The sequence below is a fragment of the Leopardus geoffroyi genome, chromosome A1 (assembly GCF_018350155.1).
Source record: "Leopardus geoffroyi isolate Oge1 chromosome A1, O.geoffroyi_Oge1_pat1.0, whole genome shotgun sequence".
Classification (NCBI taxonomy): domain Eukaryota; kingdom Metazoa; phylum Chordata; class Mammalia; order Carnivora; family Felidae; genus Leopardus; species Leopardus geoffroyi.
Window position 1 is genome coordinate 147,955,754 of NC_059326.1, and position 27,144 is coordinate 147,982,897.

General features: G+C 33.9%; 1 long non-coding RNA gene across 2 annotated transcripts in view; it reads right to left on the bottom strand.

Annotated features, from left to right (window-relative positions):
- Positions 1-27,144, bottom strand: part of LOC123607990 — a 184,047-nt gene that overhangs the window by 80,604 nt on the left and 76,299 nt on the right. The window contains exon 5 of one of the 2 annotated variants that reach the window (XR_006717026.1): positions 15,857-15,950. The exons of the other annotated variant lie outside the window; for it this stretch is intronic. This is a non-coding gene — a long non-coding RNA (uncharacterized LOC123607990). The remainder of the gene's footprint in view (positions 1-15,856; positions 15,951-27,144) is intronic. 2 annotated transcript variants of the gene reach the window in all.

Here is a 27,144-nt window from a genome sequence, read left to right on the forward strand (position 1 = left end):
CTGGGGAACAGGTTGGAAGCAACTTCTACTTTGATATACATGCATATAAATCAAGGGTGTAGCTATTGGTAATGAATAAAGTGGACACTTTATTATTTAAATTTGGGACAGGGATAAAAGAGAAAGGTAGTGATATAATCATGATCTACTACACAGATCTCCTTTCCTCTCTTTGTTAACAAAGCAGGACAATCTTAAGGGGAATTAGTTGGACATGAAGTGGAAACATTTTAGGTTTCATTTTTATTTTTAAGTTTATTTATTTATTTATTTATTTTGAGAGAGAGAGAGAGAGAGAGAGAGAGAGAGAACAGGAGCATCAGAAAGATAATGAGAGAGACAGAATCCCAAGCAGCCTCACACTGTCAGCACAGAGGCTGATGTGGGTCTCAACTCACCAACCATGAGATTGTGACCTAAACCAAAATCATGAGACAGTTGCTTAACCACTGAGCCACCCAGGTGTGTCTCAAGTAGAAACATTTTAAATGTTCCACTTCAAGCGAAAGTTCAATAAATTACATTTTCTATACATAGTTAACAATGATAACTGAAATTTACTAAGACTTAGGTAGGTATCAGCATATCCCAATCACTTAACATGGATTATCTGGTTCAGAAAATACTCTATTAAAATACTCTATTATTTTGTTCATTTCAGGAGTGAGGAGTCTGAGATATGAAGTATGTCCAATGCCTGCCTAAGATCCTGCTAGCAGAAGCAAAACAATCTACCTAGAGCCTTTATGCTCAAACACTTGCTTTATTGTCTTTGCTGCTACTGAGAGAAAGACCCCTACAGAGAAGGTATCTCATGGATAAACTTAGGCTATCAGTGTCTGCACAACTGACTTTTAAGATTTTTTTTTTAGAGGAGGGGCGCCTGGGTGGCCCAGTGAGTTAAGTGTCTGACTTTGGCTCAGGTCGTGGTTCGTGAGTTCAAGCCCTGTCTCGGGCTCTGTGCTGACAGCTCAGATCCTGGAGCCTGTTTCAGATTCTGTGTCTCCTCTCTCTTGCCTTCCCTGATCACACTCTGTCTCTTTCTGTCTCTCAAAGATAAATAATAAAAACACTAAAAAAGATTTTTTAAAGAATTTTTAGAGGAGATTCCTGAATTTGTTAAGAAACAATAAAAGTTGGATTTAAAGCTTTTAAGATTCTAACTTTTATAAATTTACTCCATTCAGTAACATACTGATATTGTGGACCAAAAAAACCAAAACAACAATAACAACAAAAAACCCACGAGTTTGGTTTAAAGTAAAAGTACAAAGTACACACTTGTTTTATCAATGCCATTAACAAGTTTTAGTCAGATTTTTTGGAACATGTAAAAGTCTTTGGCTACATAGCTATTCAATGGCCCAAATCCAGCAAACTGACAACACCAAAACCTGGCCAGGATGCGGAGCAACAAGAGCTCTCATTCATTGCTGGTGGGAATGCAAAATAGCATGACACTTTAGAGAACAGTTTGGTGGCTTCTTACTAAACGAAACATGCTCTTACCAAATGATCCAGCAATTACACCCCTTGGAACTTACCCAAAGTAGTTGGAAACTTATATCCACACAAAAGCCTGCATGTGGATGTTTACAGCATCTTTATTCATGATTGCCAAAACCTGGAAGCAACCAAGATGTCCTTCAATATGTGAAAGGATAAATAAACTGCGGTGCATCAGAAAATGAATTTTTACTTAGCACTAAGAAGAAATGAGCTATCAAGCCATGCAAAGACGTGGAGGAAACTTAAATGTACATAACTAAATGAAAAGCCAACCTAAAAAGGCTACAAACTATATGATTCCAATTATATGACATTCTCAAAAAGGCAAAACTATGGAAGCAGTAATAAGATCACTGGTTTCTAGGGACTGAGGTAGGGAGGATGAATTGGTAGAGCATGGAGGATTTTCAGGGCAGTGAAAATACACTGTATGACACTTTAGTGAGGGACACAAGTCATTGTACATTTGTGTGTACCTACAGCATGCACAATACCAGGTGCGAACCCTAATGTAAACTTTGGACTTGGGATTATGATGGGTCAGTGTCCGTTTATCAATTGTAACAAAGGTATCACTCTCATAGGGGATGCTGATGATGAGGAAAGATATGCATGTGTAGGGGCAGGAGGAATATGAGAAACCTCTGTACCTTCCTTTCAGTTGTACTATACATCTAAAACTGTTGTTAAAAAAAACTTCAAAAAGCAGTTGGAAACACTTGCTTTCATGTACTACAGAGGAAGAGCAATTTCTCTTGTCCCCCTTCTGTTTTGCAGAATCTCGATTTGTTGCTCAGCTTTTTCCTAATTACTACAATTCCTCGCCCTGTCAGAATCAGTTTCTCACTCTACACCCATCACATATACACTAGTCTCATTCTTCCTTCCTACCCTGCTATAATGCCAGTTAATTAGAATGTGTATCTGATGTGCTAAAAGAAGAGCAGAGAGAGAGAAGAGAGACAGGAGGAGGAAAAAAGAAAAAAGAAAGAAATATATCACTATTCTGGTATACTGCAGCTACCTGCTACCAGTTCAGAGCTTTGAGATAAAATGAATATGCAAAGGACTTGACTTGTATTCCTCCATCTCTTATTGTCAATAAATCTCTTCATTCATTTTCTCTAACTGCAGTCCTTGATAACCTCGAGCAGCAACACTGAGGATAGTAACAGAAGAGATAAGAGGGAAGACCTCTTCCAACCACTGCTCCTTAATTTCCCTAGATCCCCATTATGTTCCTTACCATTCCTTTTAATATTTTTTTTCTTTTAGATTCTTAATGTGTTAAATAGAAACTTATAAAGTTGTCAGATATCCTAACAATCATATATTTAAATAACTAAATATATTTATAATTATATATATGTATACATATGCACATATATACATATGTATATATGTATATATGTGCATATATATACATATGTATATATATGTATGTATGTGCATATATATACATATGTATATATGTGTATATATGCATATATACATACGTATATTATATGTACATATATGCATATATACACATACATATATGTTTATATTTGTATATATATGTATATTTGTATATATATGTATATATATAATTATGAGCAGCATATTAAATACAACCAGTTTCTGAGTTAAGAAGAGATTGCAGCTAAATTATACACACACACACACACACACACACACACACACACACACACACACATTCACACTATTTTTCTGGTATGGCTGTATCTTATTTATGTGGTGTAATCTAGTCCAGTATCTTGCATCTAAGGTCCTTTGAACCTGATATCATGGTAGAAAAATGGAGGATGAATTTGAAGATAAACAAAAAAAATCACTGGTATTATATCTATATTACTTAAAACAGCTCATCTACAACTGATAAGAAATCACAATTTGAAAGTTGCTTGTGTTTATATCTCTCCTTGTCTTTCACTTGTCCTTCAAAAAAAAGTGTAGGAAAGTTAAGGGGAAAGTTACAGAATATACTATATAAGGATTATGCAGTGAGATTTCATAAGTAGAAATTCTTACTGAACATGAGAAACAATATCCACGAGGAATAACCCATCTCCCACTAGAAGACATTCCCCCCACTCCCCACAAAAAACTACAAGACGGGTCCTGCTCTCACTTTAAGAAAGAACCTAGTCATTTGGTTAGGAAATTTCCACACATTTGGCAAGAAATAGGAATAAGATACAAACGAAGGTTTGTTCTCAAGTAAATTACTAGTGAATGGTGGATTATTTTGCTGAGTGAAAATTTTCTCTGTAAGACTTGATTCTCAGAGAAATAACCCAGGTTAGGTTAAAGATACCAAAGTAGAAGTGTTTTAAAGGATTATATACTGTTTGAGGTGGGAAGAAATATAGCCATCAATTTATACTTGACAGGTAAGAAAACTGACCTCCAAATACATTAATTAATTTATCCATGTACTAATTTCTAATTATTACAAATCTGAACGCCTAAAAGATAATGCATCTGACTTTATAAAAATTAAAAGCTCTGCAGCACATAAATAAAAAATCATAATGAAAGTTAAAAGATAAATGACAACTAAGACAAATATTAGCAACTTAAAAAAAAGGAATGCTTTCCTTTTACAGAAATAAGTGGTTCAAATTAATTACAGAAAGATGAACAAGCCTATGGAAATGAAGCAGAGAACATGGACATATAGCTACCATGAAAACGCCCAATTAACTTATGAAAAACTATTCACTTACTAAAAACAAGTACCTCTGCTAATCTACAAAATGGAAAATGCTTAAATGTTGGATAGCACCATAGTTAAGTGATTGTGAGGAAGCACAATGAGTGGTGTACTCCAGACAGGTTTCCCAGCTCAGGAGAGCTGATTTGTTCATTTCTGCACAACTCTAATTTCAGTAACATTGTTCAGGTAGTTAGTATGAAACTGGTGTTGGCTGGAGAATTTTTGTCGCGGAGTTTGTCAATCACTATCAATAAAGACAGTTTTGTGGTTTCGGTTTTTTTGCTTGTTTTTGTTTTTGTTTTTTTAAGCCAGAGACCCACTCGTTAAGCATTCATCAGCATACCACTATGTATACTCACAATTTAATATGAGAATTTAACTCTCTGAGGAACTTGCGGTTGCAGCTACAGCAGAGTTCTAGATGACCCGCTCCTGTTCCTGACTCAGCTCCATTCCCTTTCTGCGAAGAACAAGTTAATCAGGAAACCACCACTCAGCCACAGCTTTTCAAGACTCCGGGAAGCCACCCGTGGAACCATAGGTGGCGATTCATCAAATGAGAATTAATCTACCTAGCAGCAACATAAAGCCTTTAGAAAGAGTATGTGCTGACTTGATCAGAGGCACAAAGGAAAAACATCTCAAAGTGAAAGGACAGGCTGATGCCCATGGTGACTCTGAGAATCACTACAAGAAAACCCTGTGGTGATGGTTCTAAGACCTGGGATCTTTCTCAAATGAGGATCCATATGCAACGCATTGATTCGCACAGTCCTTTTGAGACCTTAAGCAGATTGTTTCCATCAGTACTGAGCCAGGAGTCAACACTGAAGTCACCAATACAGATGTTTAAATCAACCTTTTTAATAAATCGATTATCGGTTGTAAATAAATAAATGAGAATTTAGTTGATACAACTTTCCTACCAGAATGCTATATATAAATATATAACCAAAATTTTAATGTGTGTATATATATATATAGACTCAGCAATTTCACTTTTGTATTTAGACAAGTGTGTAAATGACTATGAAAAAAAGATGGGCATGGTGTCACTTTTTTAAAAAAGGAAAAACAAATGGAAACACTCTAAATATCCAGTGATAAAAACTGACACAAAAAAAACTACGGACATCTAGACAAAGGGAAAATTTTGCATTCATTTGAAAACAAAAAGAAGTCCCACATATAATGATATGTAAATATCATATACCAAACATTATTTGAAATGAGAAAAGAAGGCAGGTCACCAAATAGTAGACATAGTATGATATCTTTGTGTTAATAAAATTGTATAGCCAAAAACAAACAAAGAAACAAATAAATAAATAAATAACATCTGAAAGGTTAAAAAAATGTTAACACTATTTGCCTTTAGAGAGTGGTACAGTATCATACAACAGGAGAAAATATATACATATATAGATACACCTACAGACACACACATATTTTCTGTTCTTCTAATACACAGAATCTTATATGCACACACATATATGATACATACAATTTTATACACATATATTATATATACAATATTCCTTATGAATTATCCTGATTTAAATGTTTAGTTTCATCAATCATCATTTTTAAAGGGGAAATATTGCTTTGAATAAGATTAATAATTAAGTAAAATGATGACCTAGACTTTGAGTAAAGTATTATTTTTGTGTCTGTTCGCTTTAGTCTAATTGCTTAGTAGTGCTAGAGTGTTGAGGCCATCCTGACAAAAGAGTTTTCTCTGAAAGCAGAGACACTATTACTCTCAATCAATCTGAGAAAAGAAATATAAAACACTTAGAAATCTCAGAAGGCTAGCCTTATGTGGGATGTGGAGAGGTTTATTTTCTTCTTTAAAAGAGACTTCATGATGGAGTGGATGTGTGGTTTATTGAACTTGTCATGAGTACACGGGTGAAATTAAGCTTGTATATGTATGTTTTGATAGGGGCAGTACAAGTAATTACAGTATTTTGGAAAATTAGTTGGCAATATTCACTAAGTGCAAAAATAGTTTTAGTACTCATTGACCCAGGACTTCTATTTCTAGTATGTTCATTCTAATAAATAATCTGAAACAAGGAACAAGCTAATGGCACCAAGATGTCCAATCGTAGCATTATCTATTTTAATGAAAAGTTGAACAGAGTTTAACTGTCCAGCAATGAAGAAATTCTAAACAAAATGAAGCATTTACATTCAATGGAAAAAATGCAGTAATTAGAACTCCTTAGTACAAGACAATAGTAACATGCTTCTCGATAATTTTTATATGTTTCAGTACATCTTCTAACTCATGAAAGTGAACAAATCTGACCCTTATGCAGTGTTTCCTACTCCAGAAGATAGCACCATAATCCACAAACATACACAAATTTGGTGTCATTCTTTCACCTCTCCCTGTAAGCCACTCCTATATTCAATGCACTGCTGCACTGGTTAGTGTTATCTACTAAATATTTCTCAAACCCACATCCTTTTTTTCCCCTGTATTTACTACTAACATACTCACAAACATCACTTCTCATTTGGACTACTGTGACAGCATCCAAAACTGGTCTTTTAACATCGTAGCTCCTATAATTCTGATCTTCATATGCAGCCGAAAGATCTTTTCAAAACAAAAATCTGACAAAATTTTGCTGCCTTCTCTTTGTTCTTTGGATTTAAACAAAGAAACAAATAACTATACATATCACAATCATCATATTCTCTGCCACTAGGAGTTTTCCTGAGTTTATTTGTTTTAATTTTGTTATAGATGTAGAATTTAGTGATTCCATACTTAAATACAATCATCACCACTGCTCATCACAAGTCCCTACTTTTTGACCATCAGCTATTTAACCCATTCCCCTGCCACCTCCCTTCTGGAAACCATCAGTTTGTTCTCTACAGTTAAGACTGTTTCTTGGTTTTCCTCTCTTCTCTCCCCCCCATGTTCATCTCTTTTGTTTCCTAAATTCCACATGAGTGAAATCATATGGTATTTCTCTTTCTCTGACTTATTTTGCTTAGCATAATACTTTCTAGCTCTATCCATGTCAATGCACAGGCAAGACTTCATTCTATATCTAGTCTATATCATCTGTATCTAATCTGTATTTATCTATATGTATATCTATAGATAGACAGATGGATATAGATCGATAGATACATGGATAAAGAAGAAGTGATATATATTTATACACATACCCACACACCACCTCTTCTTTATCCATTCATCAGTCAGTGGACATTTGAGCTCCTTCCACAACTTGGCTATTGTTGATAATGCTGCTATAAATCAGGGTGCATGTATCCCTTCGATTTAGAATTTGTGGATTCTCTGGGTAAATACCTAGTAGTGCAATTGCTGAATCATAGGGTAGTTATTTTTAACTTTTTGAGCAACCTCCATACTGTTTTCCAGATTACTGCATCAGTTTGTTTTCCCACCAATAGTGCAAAAGGGCTCCCCTTTCTCACATCATCTTCAACATCTGTTTTTTACTATGTTGTTAATTTTAGCCATTCTGACTGGTGTGAGGTAATACGTCACTGTAGTTTTGATTTGCATTTCCCTGATGATGAGTGACACTGAGCATCTTTTCATGTATCCATTGGTCATCTGTATGTTTTCCTTGAAAAAATGTCTATACATATATCTTCTGCCCATTTATTTACTGGACTATTTGTTTTTTGGTTATTGCGTTTGAGAAGTTCTCTATAAACTTTGGATACCAACACTTTCTCAGATATGTCTATGGAAATATCTTCTCCTGTTCCATAGGTTGCCTTTTAGTTTTCTTAATTGTTTGCTTCATGTCTAGAAATTTTTTCTTTTGATGAAGTCCCAATAGTTTATTTTGCTTTTGTTTCCCTTGCCTCAGGAGACATACCTGTAAGAAGTTGCTATGACTGATGTCAACGAGGTTACTGCCTGTATTCTCTTCTAGAATTTTGATGGTTTCCTATCTCACATTTAGGGATTTCATCCATTTTGAGTTTATTTTTATGTATGGTGTAAGGAACTGGTCCAGCTTCTTTCTTTTGCATGTCACTCCAGTTTTCCCACTACCATTTGTTGAAGAGACTGTCTTTTTTTTCCATTGGATATTATTTCCTGTTTTGTTGAAGATTAATTGATCATATAGTTGCAGGTTTATTTCTGGGTTTTCTATTCTGTTCCATTCATCTGTGTGTCTATTTTTGTGCCAGTACTACACTGCCTTGATCACTACATATTCATAATAGAACTTGAAGTCTGGAATTATGGTGCCCCTAGTTTGCTTTTCTTTTACAAGATGGCTTTGTCTACTAGGGGTTTTCTGTAGTTTCATACGAATTTAGGATTGTTTTTCTAGGTCTGAAAAATGCTGATGGTATTTTTATAGAGATTGCATTAAATATATAGATTACTTAGGGTAATATAGGCATTTTAACAGTATGTGTTCTCCAAATGCATGAGCATGGAATGTCTTTCCATTTATTTGTGTCCTCTTGAATTTCTTTTATCAGCAATCTATAGTTTTCAGAGTATAGATCTTCTACCTCTTAGTTTATTCCTAGATATCTTATGATTTCTTGTGCAATTGCAAATGGGATTGATTCCTTGATTTATCTTTCTGTTGCTTCATTATAGGTGTATAGAAATGCGACAGATTTCTGTATCCTGATTTTGTATCCTGAGACATTACTGAATTCATGTATCAGTTCTAGCAATTTTTTTTTTTTTTTGGTGGAGTCTTCCAGGTTTTCTACATAGAGTAATGTCATCTGCAAGTAGTGAAAGTTTCACTTCTTCCTTGCCAATCTGTATGCCTTTTATTTCTTTGTGTTGACTGATTGCTGAGTCTAGGTCTTTGAGTATTGTGTTGAATAAAAGTGGTGAGACTGTACAGCCTTGTTGTTTTCCTGACCACAGAGGAAAATTTCTCAGTTTTGTTCCTATTGGTAATGATATTAAGTGTGGATTTTTCATATACGGTTTTTATGATGTTGGAGGTATGTTCCCTCTATCCCTACTTCGTTGACAGTTTTTATCATGAATGGATGTTGTATTTTGTCAATTTTTTTTGCATTTATGGAGAGGATAATATTGTTCTCTTCTTTTATTAATGTGCTAGATCATGTTGATTGATTTATGAATATTGAACCACCCTTGCAGCACAAGAATAAATCCTAGTTGCTTGTGATGAATGATGTTTTTAATGTAGTTTTAGATTCAATTTGGTAGTATTTTGTTGAGAATTTCTGCATCCAAGTTCATCAGGGATATTGGCCTATAGTTCCTTTTAGTGAAGTCCTTTTCTGCTTCTTGGTATCAGGGTAATGCTGGCCTCATAGAATGAATTTGGCACTTTTCTTCCATTTCCATTTTTTGGAATAGTTTGAGAAGAATAGGTATTAACTTTTCATTAAATGTTTGGTAGAATTCTCCTGTGAAGCCATCTGACCCTGTACCTTTGTTTGTTGGGTGATTTTTGATTATTGGTTCAATTTCTTTGATGGTTTTAGGTCTGTTTAAGTTTTCTATTTCTACCTATTTCACTTTTAGTAGTTTATATATATATAGTTTCTGGTAATTTATCCATTTTTTTCCAGGTTGCCCAATTTGTTGGCACATAGTTTTTCATAGTTTTCTCTTATAATTGTTTGTACTACTGTGGTGTTTGTTGTTATTTATCCTCTCTTATTTGTGATTTTATTTTTTTTTCCTTTTTCATTTCTGTTTGATAGATCTGGCTAGAGGTTTATCAATTTTAATATTATTTTCAAAGAACCACCTCATGGTTTCTTTGATCTGTTCTACTGTTTTTGTTGTTGTTGTTGCTTGTTTCTACATCATTTATTTCGCTCTAATCTTTATTATTTCCTTCCTTCTTCTGTCTTTAGGCCTTGTTTGTTGTTCTTTTCCTAGCTCATTTAGGTGTAAGGTTAGGTTATTTGAACTTTTTCTTGCTTCTTGTGGCAGATCTGTATTGCTATATACTTCTCTCTTAGGCACACTTTTGCTGCATCTGAAAGGTTTTGGATTATCATTGTCTCATTTTCATTTGTTTCCATGTATTTTCTAAAAGTTTTTTTCTTTTATTTCCTGGTTGACCCATTCCTCATTCAGTAGCATGTTATTTAAACTCCATGTATTTGTGATCTTTCAAAATTTTTCTTGTGGTTGTTCATAGAATTGTGGTCAGAAAATATGCATGGTATGATCTCAGTCATTTGTACTTGTTGAGGTCTGATTTGTGTTCTACTATGTGATCTATTCTGGAGAATGTCCCAGAATAGTGTTTCAATACACACTTGAAAAGAATGTGTATTCTGCTATTTTCGGATGGAATGTTCTGAATATATCAGTTCAGTCCATCTGGTCTAGTGTGTCATTCAAAGCCATTGTTTCCTTGTTGATCTTCTATTTAGATTATTTGTCCATTGATGTATTTGTTTTGTTACAGTCTCCTACTATTACTATATTATTAACATTAAGTATTTTAATATTTGTTATTGTTTTATATATTTGGGTGCCTCCATGTTGGATGCATAAATATTTATAATTGCTGGATCTTTTTGTTAGATTGTCTCCTTTATGATGATATAGTGACCTTATTCATTTCCTGTTACAGTCTTTGGTTTAAAAACTAGTTTGTCTGATATAAATATTGCTATTCTGGCTTTCTTTTGATGTCCATTCCCATGGCAAATCTTCCTCTATTCCCTCACTTTCGATCTGTGCAGTGAGAGTCCATAAGAGGTGTGTGTTTGGGGATAGTTGAAAATAGAAGAGACACAATATGTTCATTAGTGCTGTTAAATTCTTAACTGAGACACTTATTTCAGTAGTAATATCAGATGTGTGATATATGACCAAAAAAGACCCCAAATAGCCAAAGTTATGTTGAAAAAGAAAACCAAAGTGGGAGGCATCACAGTCCCGGACTTTAGCCTCTACTACAAGGCTGTAATCATCAAAACAGTATGGTACTGGCACAAGAACAGATACATAGACCAATGTAATAGAATAGAGAACCCAGAATTGGACCCACAAATGTAGGGCTAACTAGTCTGTGACAAACCAGGAAAGAGCATCCAAAGGAAAAAAGACAGTCTCTTCAATAAATAGTGCTGGGAGAACTGGACTACATGCAGAAGAATGAACCTAGATCACTTTCTTACACCATGCACAAAAATAAACTCAAAATAGATGGAAGAACTAAATGTGAGACAGGAAACCATCAAAATCCTACAGGATAAAGCAGGCAACAACCTCTTTGACCTCAGCCACAGCAACTTCTTACTTAACACATTTCCAGAGGCAAGGAAAATAAAAGCAAAACTGAAATATTGGGACCTCTCCAGACAAAAAGCTTCTGGACTGCAAAGGAAACAATCAACAAAACTAAAAGGCAACCAGTGGAATGGAAGAAGATACTTGCAAATGACATATCAGAAAAAGGGTTAGTATCCCAAATCTATACAGAACTTACCAAACTCAGCAACCAAAAAACAATCCAGTGAAGAAATGGGCAGAAGACACGAATAGACACTTTTCTAAAGAAGACATCCAGATGGCAAACAGACACTTGAAAAGATGGTCAACATCACTCATCAAAATGGAAATACAAATCAAAACCACAGAGATACCACCTCAAACCAGTCAAAGTGGCTAAAATTAGCAACTCAGGCAACAACAGATTTTGGTAAGAATGTGGAGAGATGAGAACACTCTTGCACTGTTGGTGGGAATGCAAACTGGTGCAGCCACTCTGGAAAAGTGTGGCGGTTCCTCAAAAAATTAAAAATAAAACTACCCTAAGACCCAGCAATAGTACTACTAGGAATTTACCGAAAGAATACAGGAGTGCTGATTCATAGGGGCACATGTACCCCAATGTTTATAGCAGCACTTTCAACAATAGCCAAATTATGGAAAGAGCTGAATTGTCCATCAACTGATGAATGGACAAAGATGTGGTTTATATACACAATGGAATATTACTTGGCAATGAGAAAGAATGAAATCCTGCCATTTGCAACAACGTGGATGGAACTGGAGGGTATTATGCTGAGTGAAATAAGTCAGTCAGAGAAGGACAGATATTTTATGTTTTCACGTGTGTGGAACTTGAGAAACTTAACAGAAGACCATGGGGGAAGGGAAAGGGAAAAATAGTTTCAAACAGAGAGGGAGATAAACCCTAAGAGACTCTTAAAGATAGAGAACTGAGAGTTGATAGAGGGTTGGGGAGGGGGGGAAATGGGTGATGGGCACTGAGAAGGGCACTTGTTGGGATGAGCAGTGGGTGTTGTATGTAAGTGATGAATCATGGGACTCTAGACCCGAAATCAAGAGCACACTGTATATACACTGTATGTTAGCTAACTTGACAACAAATTATATATATAAGCAAATAAAAATAAAATAAAATAAATAACTATAAATAGATAAATTTTAAGAGAGTGAAATTGAGTGTGTGGGTGTGTGTATATGTCTATTTAAAATACCTATATGTGTTCACATTAAATGTTAGAACATTTTCATTTCATTCTTTATAGAAACATAAATTGTTCTAAAAATTACAAAGTATTCACAACATATTCCCAAATTTCCAATTTATTTAAAAGAAATTTATATTCATGATTAAGCATGAAACTATGTTTATGAAAAAATCACCCTATTTGAAATAGTTTCCCTGGTATATAGTCTAGAGGGTTTTATTCCCTTTTTAATACTATTTCCTATTACTGCAAGATTTTATCGTGCAAATTTATCACTTTTTTCATTTTTAATTAATGATATTTTATTGTTGCTTCTGGAAACATTGTAGGCAAGGAGAGGATTTAATAATTAAAAAATGAACAAATATTACTAGGAAAAATGTGCCAGTAAGAGTAGGATTTTCAGTTTCAGTGTGCAGAATGAGAGCTGTCTGAATCACATTGTATTCAGGGAGATATGCTGAGAAAGGATTCCCCAAGCAATATTAATGTTTTACTCAGCCTTTGGGTCATTTTTCAGCAAAAAAGGATAATCATCAAAGGTGAATGCTGTGGTATTCATGGTAAACACAAAGAGAGTGTTAGCATGTGTCAAAGCAACAAGAGACTGATGAAGTTAAACAGGTAGAGGCTCTTGCTACAGAGGAGAGAGGACAGAGGACAGCTACCTTTTAAACTCAATTCTCCTGAAACAAAGAGCTAGAGAGTTTTTAAGAACTGAAAAGAGGGTGAGAAAGAGGGGGAACATAGGCCATTTGTATTTACTAATTTGCCTACACAAAGGAAAAGTAAACTTTCATATCTGTATGAAAGGAGATCATTTTAAAATTTAGGGCAAGGCACCCCCTGATGCCAGGCTCCTACTCTCCCTCAGAGACCCAGGGCCTGTCTTCCTTAATGATTACATTTCAAGGGAATGGCCTCTGATCCTTAAGACAATCCTGGATAGTAAATCTGGCAAAAGGCTTTAAAATTATTTTTTATATCTGAAAAGGGCAGAGGAAGAATTCACAATGACAAGTTTTCTAAAGTAAATGATCTAAAGAAAGGGAGGTTAGGGCTTAGATAAAATCTGGAAGAAGTCTGTCTAAAGTTTAGTCAACCTGAAAGAAATATTAGCACCATCTTGGTCACAAGACCTTTTTCTTAATACCTTGTTTTACAATGGTCATATAAGTTATTTATTGTTTTAAGATTCATGTTTACAAGGGAAGCAAAGTTTCAGAGAGCTTGGCATTAGCCCATGATTATACAGCTAGTTCAACTGCAAATTCAAGATGTTCTTACTTTACATGAGTGTTTTCACCTCTAACTTGTGTCAAATTCTTGACTGAGTGAGATATCACTTTATCTCTTTGGAAGAACATGCTTTTTATTCTTAATTTTACCTGTTTCAAAATTGTGTTCACCTTCCAGGGGAAAGAAGTGTGGAACTGACTGCTGTATTTATTTTTATCTCTATTAAACACAGCTGTCTGGAACCAGCATAGCACAATATAAAGTGTCCTAACTAAATGGCACAGCATTTACACTTGAGTATTTTGAGCCCAGAAGATATTATAACTGATCTTCCCTTTTGCCCCCAAATCAGGGATAGGCTGTCTTTTCTTAAGAACTTCCTTTAGAGCCTGACACCAAAATGAATCGGGAAAAGGGTCTTAAGAGTTCTTGACAGCTCTCTGTCAAGTACTCAGACCAACAGTGCATAGCTCTGTGGATCTGACAGGATGAGAGGACAAGCTGCTTGCTATGTTAAAGCAAGCATAAAAATAATGAGCAAAGAAAGTTCATAGACACCATTATGATAGTTGGAGCTAAATAATATATGACATTAATGGCTTGAACTTAACACAGCTTCTTATTAAAATCTCTTCTTTCCTTGAGGGATCAGGAAACACGATAAATTACAAGTCTTTGGTACATGAAGCATTGTAGACAGACGGGTTACTTTTACTTATAACTTGTAGATGAATAAAATTCTATCAAAAATCTAATGAGCTTTACCCGTCCAGATAGTTGGAAACTGAGTAATTTTTAACTTAGTTTTATAACTTTGCAATTTAAGAACACTCTGTTTCTGAATGTGTAACTTTTTGTGAAATATAGCTTTGAATAATTATCTTCCTTCAGAAGCGTATCACGTGATTTCACAGATAAGCAACAATTGGGATGTGAAGCAGGTCATTATAAACTAAACATTTTTAACTCTTCAGACCCAGGAAGCATCCCAGCACAGTCTACCTAATGAATAGGGTAACAATATCTAAACAAGGATTTATATTATGACAACATTTTACACTTAAACTTCTTATGTATTCAAAGTAATTAACAAAATGTCTGGTTAACAAATGGAAATTCAAAAATGTATTACTAATGAATAAAAGGAGGAAATAAAAAAGAAATTTCATGTCTTCAACAAATATTTGTTGAATACCCGCTGTATATATTATATTCTAAGCACTTTGCCTCCTTAGGAAATAAAACTGGCAAAGAGTCAATGCTATATTATATATTTGGACATAGATATCAAAACTGTCAACAAAACGATGTTTCTGAGGTCTTAGAATGAATTGCATGGTTTTGTGGAAATTTTATTTTGTTACCTGTGGGAATGGACATCATTAGTTTACTGAGCTACTAGAATATGTAGTATTTATAAAAAGTATGACTTTTACATGAAAATGAAAGAGAATGATGAAGGAATTCCTGTTAAGTAAATATGGCTACAAAATTGAAAGACATTAAATACATTAATAAGCTTCCCAGTTGCTAGTGGAATTAAAGCAACAGAACTCTAACAATAGCTTAGGTAGGGTTTGGAATACAAATTAAAAGTATTTTATAAGTCTTTTTTCATTTTTTTTTTTTAATTTTTTTTTTCAACGTTTATTTATTTTTGGGACAGAGAGAGACAGAGCATGAACGGGGGAGGGGCAGAGAGAGAGGGAGACACAGAATCGGAAACAGGCTCCAGGCTCTGAGCCATCAGCCCAGAGCCCGACGCGGGGCTCGAACTCACGGACCGCGAGATCGTGACCTGGCTGAAGTCGGACGCTTAACCGACTGCGCCACCCAGGCGCCCCAAGTCTTTTTTCATTTTATAAAACTTTTAATCAAAGAAAAAAATTGAACATAGAAACTTTTTCTTACTTTCTTCAGATCATTATCTACTTCTGCTTAGTTTGATGGTTATATGCAGATTTATTTGAATGTTCTTTTTTAGTTCTAACTAGATGGCCCATTCCTATGTAAGCATAAAGGTAATTAGAGTAAAACTCATTAAAAAAGGTCTGTAGTAAATGAAAAACTGTATGTAAAATAATTCATAATTTACAAAAATATAAAAACAATTATGTACTAATATCAAAATAAGGTATTGCTGGGTCACGTGGGTGGCTCAGTTAGTTGAGCAACTGATGCTTCATTTCAGATCAGGCCGTGACACAATGGTCATGGGATGGAGCCCCACATCAGGCTCCATGCTGAGCATGAAACCTGCTTAAGACTCTTTCTCTGTCTCCCTCTGTCCCTCTCTCCCACTTGTGACCTCTAAGAAATACAAATAAAAAAATAGAAAAAAAAAGTATTGTTTATCCAAGCTCTTTAGTTTACATCTCAATAAAACATTAATATACAAATATTATAAATATAAAAACAATTGAGTCACTGAATTCAAACTCAGCTTAGAATTTTTCAATCCAAAGACTACATAAGTATGAACCTGATGGTAAATTTTCATGTAAAATTCTAAATAAATCCTACAGAATAATCTCTGAGTACAACTTTGACAGAAAATAAAATAAAACTGGTTTAGCACAAGGTTTTAGATGTGTGATCCAAAGAGTGCTTTTACATTATTTTATTTCCCCTTTATCCCATATAACCCCTAAGATTATCACTTTATCATACTTCAATTACTCTTGAAACTTTCTTAAAATCATGAGTTTTCTAGTCAGACAAATCTAGGCTCGTATCACAACTATAGCTCTTACTGGTTGGGTAAACAAGGCCAAACAATTTACATTTGCTACTTAGAATATTTCTCGTTATAAAGTACAGATTACATAGAAGTTAGAGATTTTCATTGGAATTATACAGATAAGGTCCTTAATATAGTTTCTGGCAGTTAAAAATGAGTCAAGGAAAGGTAACTATTATTAAAATTATTTCTATGATTCTTGTCAGTATTATCAGACACTTTCCCATATCTTTATCAGAATCAATCAGCACCTGAATATTCAAGTAAAATTGATCTTTTTCTGTCAGGAAAAAAATGTTTCTCACTGGAGGTTCTCAATAGATTACTATTAAATGTTATTCAGCAGACAAAACGTTAAAGAAAGCTCAAATATTTTAATTCTGCTAATGAAAGCAGTTTTTTTAAGGGAGGGTGGTGAAATATGCATAAGCAAAAGTAAACAAAAGACATATGATAGGAAAATCTCAGAGGAATGAAAAGGCAGAGCCACTAAAAAAGTAGTGATGGCTGCCTGAAACCATAGAATACCTAGATATGATGTCCTTTTTTAAAAGAATATTTCCCTAGATATCTCTTGTTGTGATGTTATTGGGCCAGCCTAGTTACTAGTCCTCTCAAACTATATTTTTAAATGTCTACTTTACACACAATGTGGTAAAGGAAAGATTTACTTAAAAAAAATAAGAGTCAAATAAACTGTGAGGTCCTAAGGAGATTCTTAAGTAAATTTTATCATCTTAAAAATGTAGAGTAGATAGCTTTCTCCATGGATTTTTTTTTTTTTACCTAATATGTTACTCTTTCTTTCCAGAGTGTATCTTACATATTTCAATTTGTTCTTTAATTGATTACTTGAAATATGAGGTTTTTTTTATTGTGCAGAAATCATCACTTGAAATCCTATTTATGTACCAAAAATAATATCAGCTGCTACTTACAATACATACTATTACACTGTAAAGTGAGTCACAGAAAGCATCTATTTTTATTTCTAAGAACTCAATAAAATAGATATTTTTACTTCCACCTAACAAAGGATCTGAGACTTAGATAGGTTAAATTCCTGTCCAATATCCCACAGGTATTGTGGTAGACTACAAATCACAGAATTTAATTAGAAGAGTATTTGTTTTCTATATAGGCTTCATTAATGTTTGTTTAAAAATGAATTAAAAGAATGAGTGCCAATCTCATGTTTTACTGTGATACTTGATTCTGTAATATAGTTTGATTATTGATTCTTTCTGCCAAAGATGTGAAACTGGAAACTGCCTCATGTCTCCGCCCATAATTTCACTCTGATGTCACAACTGCACATATATGAGTTGCATATATATGAGTAGGTTCTGTGAAATTTTCCTAGAAGTCATGAAGTTTATTCCAATACATTTACAATTCAGTATGTTAGTCTTGAAAACTTTATGGACATGAGGCCTTGCTAAATTTATATAACTACAATACAGTAAAATTAAAATAGTCATATGTTAAAAAAGTCATTGTCTACAGGAGTGTGAATCTAATACAGTAAGAAATGACTAACAGGTGTTCTCAATTTTATATTAATTGTTAGACTTCAGAATCTTAGGAATGAACGGGATCTTAGAGGACAGATATTTCAGTATCTAATATAATGTAACAATTTTTCTAAAATACTCCTGACAGGTGTCCAGTTAAACTTTGATTGAATACTTCCAAGGACAAGGAACATGCCACTTTGTAAGGCATCCTATTCCATTTAAAACGATATTAGCTACTGTCCTTAGTTTTTCATAAGCCTCAGTTCATTCTAGATTTTATGGCCATAATTATAAGTACTATAAATTACTTCTGCAGATTCAAGTATAATAGCCTACTCTACTGATTTAACCCCATCCTTACTGATTTTAAGTTTAATTTAGGTAATGCCTAATAGAGAACTCTAAATTTTGACCTAATATACCTGCCCCACGTCTGTCTAAAATATGCAAGTATGACCTAGTGGCTTACAGTACTTGAATGAGATTTGTACAGTCAATATCTAAGGAATATAAACCACAGAAATAAAAAATACCTATTTTTTACTGTGGTTGCAAATAATGAAGTGGTCTGAATATCTATCAACAGGTAATGATTGACTGAATTATACTGCACCCATAATATGCAATAATGGAATAAAGATATGAGTTTCTTCTATCTATTTATAGCAAATACAAGATACAGCTCCTTAAGGTTATGCAAGTTGTAGAATGTTGTGTACATTATGACAACTTTTTTTTTTACTTTTTATTGTAGTGAAATATACATAAGATAAAATGTATTATTTTAACCACTAATAAGTACAATTCAGGGGCATTAAATACACTTGTAATGTTGTGTAACCATCACTGCATTGTTAAGGAAAATAGAAAAAAAGTTACAGATGTTTTCTTGCATTTGAAAAGTTAATCTTAAACAGGATGATGTAGTTTAACATTTTCCTAGAATACAGGATATAAAAGAGAAAATATAGGAAAAATTGAAATGAAAATTGATGTAGAAATTCTTATTCACATAGGAAAAATACATAGAAATGTCTCTTTGTTGAAGATAGAGCCAAGTTCACATGCACACACACACACACACACACACACACACACACACCCAAGTTCACATGCACACACACACACACACACACACACACACACACAAGCCTGGAATGATGAACAAAATGAATGAAGAGTGATATCTAAAATAATTATGGTGACATTTCAGAACTCTAAAAGGGTAAACATAGCATCCCTAGAATATAAGCTTCACAATGGCTAATATTTTCTTTTTATTGTTCAATTTTCTTTCTCTAGTTTATTTTTTTAATGTCTGTTTATTTATTTTGACAGAGAGAGGATAATGAGCAGGAGAGGGGCAGAGAGAGAAGAAGACAAAGAATCCCAAACAGGCTCCATGTTGTCAGCACAGAGCCTGATTTAAGGCTTGAACTGACAAACAGTGAGATGGTGACCTGAGCTGAAATCAAGAGTTACATGCTTAACCAACTGAGCCACTCAGGCGCCCTTCTTCCTCCAGTTTAAAGAAGAGTACCTATTTTATCTGCAAGTGCTTATTAATAACATTTGTTTAATAAATGAAGGAATGAAAATGAGTGCCAATCTCACACAGTTATATTTTGATTTTTGATACTTTCATTATTGTTTCTGCCAAAGACATGGTGTTGGAGGGTGAGTGACATAACTGAAACTGTTAACAATAAAAGAAAAAGAATATATAGATTGAACATTTCTGGAACTTTTCTGCATGCATAAGTAAATACTCAAAATATTATTTTTAAATTAAGTATTACTATGATAGGGCAGAGTGATAAGACCGGGTGAGGCAACAAAAGTCATTTAGAGTCAAATCTTTTTTTAATACTCAGATCCCCTCAAATCCATGTTAAATACACTCTAAGTTGTAAAGGGACAATTTTGAAATGCTAGTGAAAGTATCTGTAACTGAATTCTAGTATTGATTTTACACCTCCCTAATGATTTCACACAAACTTTATAACCATGTTGTCTTTCTGCATGAAGATGTTCTCTAGCTGTTAAAATATTTTCATTAGTCGATGGAACAGGTCAAACATCAGGGGTCTTAGGGTCCTAGGAGCAAACCTAAGGCAGTAAAGGACCCAGATTGGTATGTAAATATTACACCCCTTGGTGGGAAAATTCAGAAGTTTATTGTACAGTTACTCACAGTGGGGTTGAATCCCAATTGACCACGTGGTTATCCCAGTCACAAATGGATGTTTTTTTGGTTTTTCTCCCTTCCATACCAATTTCCTTCTCTATTACCAGAGTTTCTGAAGTCATTTTCCAGATAAACTATTTGGACACAAATGCTTTCTCAGCGGCATCCTCTGGTGGAATCCAAACTAAAATAAATTTAATATTATACAAAGAGAGAAAATCTTTTCACGAAATAAAATTGTAGATTTCTCTGAAAAAAAATTTGTCAAGAAAGTACAAAACAGGGGCGCCTAGGTGGCTCAGTCAGTTAAGCATCTGACTTGATTTCGACTCAGGTAATGATCTCACGGTTCGTGAGTTCAAGCTCCATGTTGGACTCCACACTGACAGTGTGGACCCTGCTTAGGATTGTCTCCTTCTCTCTCTGTCCCTGCCCTGCTCTAAATAAATAAATAAATAAATAAATAAATAAATAAATAACTTAAAGAAAAGAAAGTACAAGACGAAACACCTAAAAGGGAATTATGAGGAGGTGGGTTTCAGCTTTGATATGTAAGAGCTTTGAAGTCATCACTCCTGCGCTTACAACAAGTAAAAAAGCTGAACAAAAAGAATGTCAACACCTTTCTTGTATATATCTGATAAATGTATATAGCAAACTGCTATCCCCTAATTTAGAGAGACAAACTTCAGAGAATCACAAATGAAATCAACTTTAATGGAACAGAAATTTTGGAGCCATAAATTGGTAGGAAAACTTAAATGTTAATTTTGACAACCTGCCAGTGGTTGAATGTGAACTAGTATGAGAGTGAAAAACTTCTGGGAGTTCAGTCTTAGGGGGGCCCCCACTTTCATGGGTTTCACTTCTAGAAACACTATCATGTTCTCATGTTGAAGATCAGAGAAAAGTTCCCTTATAGATCCGGCAAGGGGAATGTAAAATCACCCCTTTAAAATTACAGCCAAGTTATTCTCCATTGAAAAGACTTACTCTCCAGGGAAAAAAGAATACAGTTTTATTACACCTAAGAATAAGATTTTTATAAGTCCAGTCACTCTGGCCTTCCTGTCTCACCTAAGGGGAGGAAAAAACCCAAGAAAGACTTGTGAAAGTCATGCCCAGAGACAGAGGCACACCAAGAGACTGACATTTTGTCATGTGATTATATGCTCATCCTCTTGTACACTTTATTACCACATCAACATGTTTCCAGTAAAATAACAAAAGATCACAGCTGAAAGAGCCATAAGGCACACAGACTATTTAAGGGGAAGTGGTTAGTGAAATCTAAACACAATCGGTGGATCAGAATAAGGACCCTATGTGAAGTTTCCGATCCCTACGGCCTCAGACAACATTAAACACTATCCAATTCCTATGAAAACTAACATAAACTCTTTTACTAAAGGTTGATTTATCAGTTTCTGTTACCTGACAAATCATGTTTGGCTTTCAACAAACAGATTAGAAGATGTGTCATAAACCGAGAAAAATTATAGTCTAAAGAGATGACGCAAGCATTAGAATCATAATGGTATGGAATTATCACTCAGGGAATTTTAAATAATTATAACTAATATGTTAGGGGCTGTAGTGGAAAAGAAGAGACACTAGAATAGATAGGCAAAATAAACAGAGAAATAGACAATCTAAGAAAAAATAAAACGGAAATGGTACAAATAAAAAACACTATTATAAAAATGAAGAATGCCTTTGATGGGCTTATCAGTAAACTGAAAATGACTTAGACACAAGTAAGTGATCATGAGGGCACCTGGGTGGCTCAGTTAGACTCAGGTCATGATCTCACGGGTCTGAGTTCAAGCCCTGCATTGGGCTCTGTGCTGACAGTTGCTGGGGGTTCTGTGTCCCTCTCTCTCTCTGCCCCTCACCAGTTGGTTCTCTCTCTCTCTGTCTCTCTCTCTCACACACAAAAATAAGTAATAAACATTAAAAACAGTTAGTGATCAGGGAAATATGTCTGTGAAAACTTCAAAAACTGAAATGCAAGAAAAAGAAAGAAAGAAAGAAAGAAAGAAAGAAAGAAAGAAAGAAAGAAAGAAAGAAAAAGGTAAGAGAAGCCAGACCAAATTCTAAGAACTGTGGGACGATATGGGATGTAACATAAATGGTGACTGGGATGTCAGAAGACGACAGAGAGAATGGAGCAGCAGAAATATTCTAAGTAATAATAGTTAAAGATTTTCCACAATTAATAACAGGTTCCATACCACTGATCCATGAAGCTACGAAAACAATAGGAGAAACAGAAAAAAACCAAAGACATCTAAGTAGATCATAATCTAATGCAGAAATCAAATACAAAGTAAAAATCTTGAAAGAATTTAGAGGTCAGGGATCTTACTACAGAGTATAACAACTGCATTATTATATAACAAGTATAACAATTATATTGGACATCTTGTCACTTACTACGCAAGCAAAGGAAAGTAGAACATGTTGAAAGAGTAAAATTCTACCACCCTAAAATATGACATCGAGCACAATTATTCTTCAAAAACAAAGGACAAAGAAAGAATTTCTTAAAAAAAACTGAAGAAATTCATTGCTAGAAAGTTTGCCTTGCAAGAATTGTTAAAGAAAGTTTTCAGTAAAACAAAAAATGATATAGATTAGAAACTCAAATCTACATATTTAAAGGAAGAGCATCAAGAAAAGAATAAATGAAAGTAAATAAAATATTTTTTGTGTTCTTAACTGTTCTAAAATTCACTGTTTTAGAAGTAATTATAGCAACAATATATTGGATTGGTGAAATGGATGACAGCAGCCTTACCAGAAATGAGAGGAAAAAAACTTGGGATACTTTTATAAGGTACATGTGAATACTTTAGTATTTGAAAGTGACTTTAAATTAATCATAAATGTATACTACAAACTATAGGGCACTCTTTCTTTTTTTAAGAGCATAATCAATATGGAAACAGATGACAGAAAATGAAATTCTATAAAACCTTCAATTAAAATCAGAAAAGGCAGGTAAATAGAGAAAGAAAAAGAAAGATAACAAGTGCAATAAACAAATTACAAATAGATACAATCCAACAATATCAATAATCATTTTAAATAGTAATGATTTAAATATATTAATAAAAATGGTAAAAAAGAGTATCATGGACAACTATATGCCTACGAATTTGACAACTTATATAAAATGGACCATTTTATTGAAAGGTACAAACTACCAAAAATTGCGCAATAAGTAAATAAATCAATAAATTGAATTGGGTTGAAGAAACTGAAAGTATAATTAACCTTCCAAAAAAAAAAAAAAAAGTAATGCATTACAGTTCTACTGGAGAAGTCTACTATTTAAAAAGAAATGGTACCCTTCTACACAACTATTTCTAGAAAGCAGAAGGAGAAGAAATGCTTCCTAACTCATTCTCTGAGGTCTGAATCACCCTGAGCAAAACCATATAAAAACCATTACAAAAACAAACAAACAAGCAAACAAACAAAAACTATAGATCAACATCTATCAAAAGCATAGATGCAAAATGTTCAACAAGACTTCAGCAAATTGAATCTGACAATATATAAACAGAATATAACCAAGTAGGAATTATTCCAAATAATGTTGGTTGCAAGGTTGGTTGTATATTTAAAATCCAATTAATGTAAACCACCACATCAATACAATAAAGAAGAGAAAACACATGATTATATCAAAACACATGATCTACAAAGATAAGAAACAAGATAAGGATCACCCTCCCCATACTCCAATTGCACATCACAACAGAAGTCCCAGGCAGTGCACTAAGAAGGAAGGTATATGATTGGAAAGAAAAAGGTAAAACTATCTTTGTTCAAAGATAATAAAACTATCTACATAGAAAATCCCAAAGAACCTAGAAAATTTTTCTGCAACTAATTAATAAATATACCAAGGCCACAAAATGCAAGTTTAATATCCATAAATTGACGCTTTCCCATATGTGAGTAATCAGCAATTTCAATCTGAATTTAAAAAATGCAATTTACACTACCAAAAAAAGTGAAATTCTTAAATATACATGTAGTGAAATATGTACAACATCGATATGCAGAAAACAGCAAAATCATGATTACTAGAATAAAAGCTGATTCAAATAAATGGAGAGATGTTTAGTTTTCAGGGACTGGAAAATTCAATATTGTAAAGATATTAATTCTTTCTAAATTAATCTATAGACTCATTTAAATTATGATCATAACCTTAAGAAGTTATTTTTTTAGATACCAACAAATTCTGAACTTTGTATGAAAAGACCAAAGACTGAAAATAAACAATACATTACAGATGAAGAAGAACAAAGTTAGGGAACTCACATTACCCAAATTCAGTATTTACATTACAAAGCTATAACAGTCAAGACGGCATGATACTGATGAAAGAATAGACACACAAATAAATGAAACAGAATAGAGAGTTAAAAAAATAGACCCATATGAATACAGTAAACTTTTTTTTTGACAAAGAAACAAAGGCAAATCAAGGGACAAAGAATAATATTTCAACAAATAGTGCTGGAACAATTGGACATCTACATGAAACAAGAAAAAAAGAATCTAGATACAGACCTACACAAAAATTAACTAAAAGTGGATCATATATCCAAATGAAAAACATAAAACAATAACATTTACAGAAGATAGCAGGAGAAAATCTACATGACCTGGTTTTGGTGAAAAGTTTTAAGATGGAAAACCAAAAACATGATTGCTGAAAGAAAACATTGATAATTTAGATATTATTGAAAATTAAAATCTCTGCTCTGCAAAAGACACTGTTAAGAGCATGAAAAGCAGGGTGCCTGAGTGGCTCAGTCCCTTAAGTGACTGACTCTTGATTTCAGCTCAGGTCATGGTCTCAAGGTTCACGGGAATAGAGCCCTGTGTTGGGCTCTGTGCTAACAGCATGGAGCCTGCTTGGAATTTTTTATCTCCCTCTCTCTGTGTCCGTCCCCTGCTCACATACGCATGTGTACTCTCTCTCTCTCTCTCTCTCTCTCTCTCTCTCTCTCTCTCTCAAAATAAATAAATAAACATTTTTAAAAAAGGCATTAAAAGATAAGCCACAGACTCGGAGAAAACATACCTGATAAGGGTCTTGCATTCAAAATGTACAAAACCTCTTAAGCTCAAGTATAGGTACACAACTCCATTCTAAAGTAGGCAAAAGAGCTGAATGGATACCTTGACAAATAGGATATACAGATGACAAATACACATATGAAAAATGTTCAATATCATTTGTGATTAGGGAATTGCAAATTAATACAACAATGAGGAATCACTACACACCTGTTAGAATGGCTAAAATCCAAAAATCTGACAATACAAATTTCTGGTGAGGATGTGAAGCAACAGGAACTCTTATGTGTTGCTAGTGGTAATTCAAAATGTACCAGGTGAAGGAACATTATTCAGTGATAAAATGAAATGTTATCTATCCACAAGTAGACATGCACAAATCCTAAATATATATTGCTAAGCAAAAGAAGCTACTCCAAAGAGCCCACAAAATGTATGATTTCAGTTATATAACACTCTTTAATATACAAAACTATATTATAAAATTATACAAAGGTCAGTGATTGCCAGCGGTTCAGGGGAGGACTGGTGAGTTGAATTGGTAAAGCACAAGTAATTTTGTAGTGTTGTAAACTATTTTTGACACTTTAATAATGGATAATTGTCACTAGGTATTATTCAAAACGCATACATAGAACTTTACATCACAAACAGTGAACCCTATTGCCCATTTTGCCTTCCTTCCAAAGTGTAAGGGATGGAAAGGCAGAACAGAGCACCCTCATCTTGTAGAAATGTGACTAACACTACTGCCATCGGATGATTAAGGTTCTCATTAACAGTGATAAGTCTTGAAGTAACACGGATCCTTGATACAATACAATGAGAATGCAACTTTATCTCTATGGTTTTTCTTGCAAAAACTCAACCTCAGTTTCATCATGAGAAAAATGCACAAAGCACAAAGGGGCATTCCACAAAGTACCTTGACTCCTCAAATTTGTCACAGTCATCAAAAATGAAGAAACTCTGAGAAACTATCACACCCAAGATGGGTTAAAGGAGGCACAACAACTAACTGAAACCTGCTATCTTAGATGAAATCTTAAAACAAATAAATGTCCTGGGATGCCTGGGTAGCTCGGTCAGTTAAGCGTCTAATTCTTGGTTATGGTTCAAGTCATGATCTCACTGTTCAAGCCCTGTGTGGGGCTCTGTGCTGACAGTGCAGAGCCTGCTTGAAATTCTCTCTCTCTCCTTGTCTCTCTGCCTCTCTCTCTCTCAAAATAAATAAATAAACAAACTTAAAAAAAATAAGAAACAGCAACAACAACAAAAACAAAATGATGTTAGGTCAAAACTAAGGAAATCTGAATGGAATATGGACTCTAATTAATAATTGTACATCACTATGGGTTCATTAATTTTAACAAGTGCACTATACTAATATGCTAATAGTAGGAGAAATAAGTTGAGGGTATATGGTAACTCTCTATTATCTACTCAATTTATTGTAAGCCTAAAATAGTTAAACGGTAATATCTTTTTTTTAAAAGGCAATTATTGGAGAGAGTTGTGGAAATCATATATAAAATCTAGTAAATAAAATTATTCATTCTAATAGTTGGACAATAAAAATATGTTGATATTGTAGACATACACATATGTCTACACATATTGTAGACATACACATACACATTCCTCTAATATA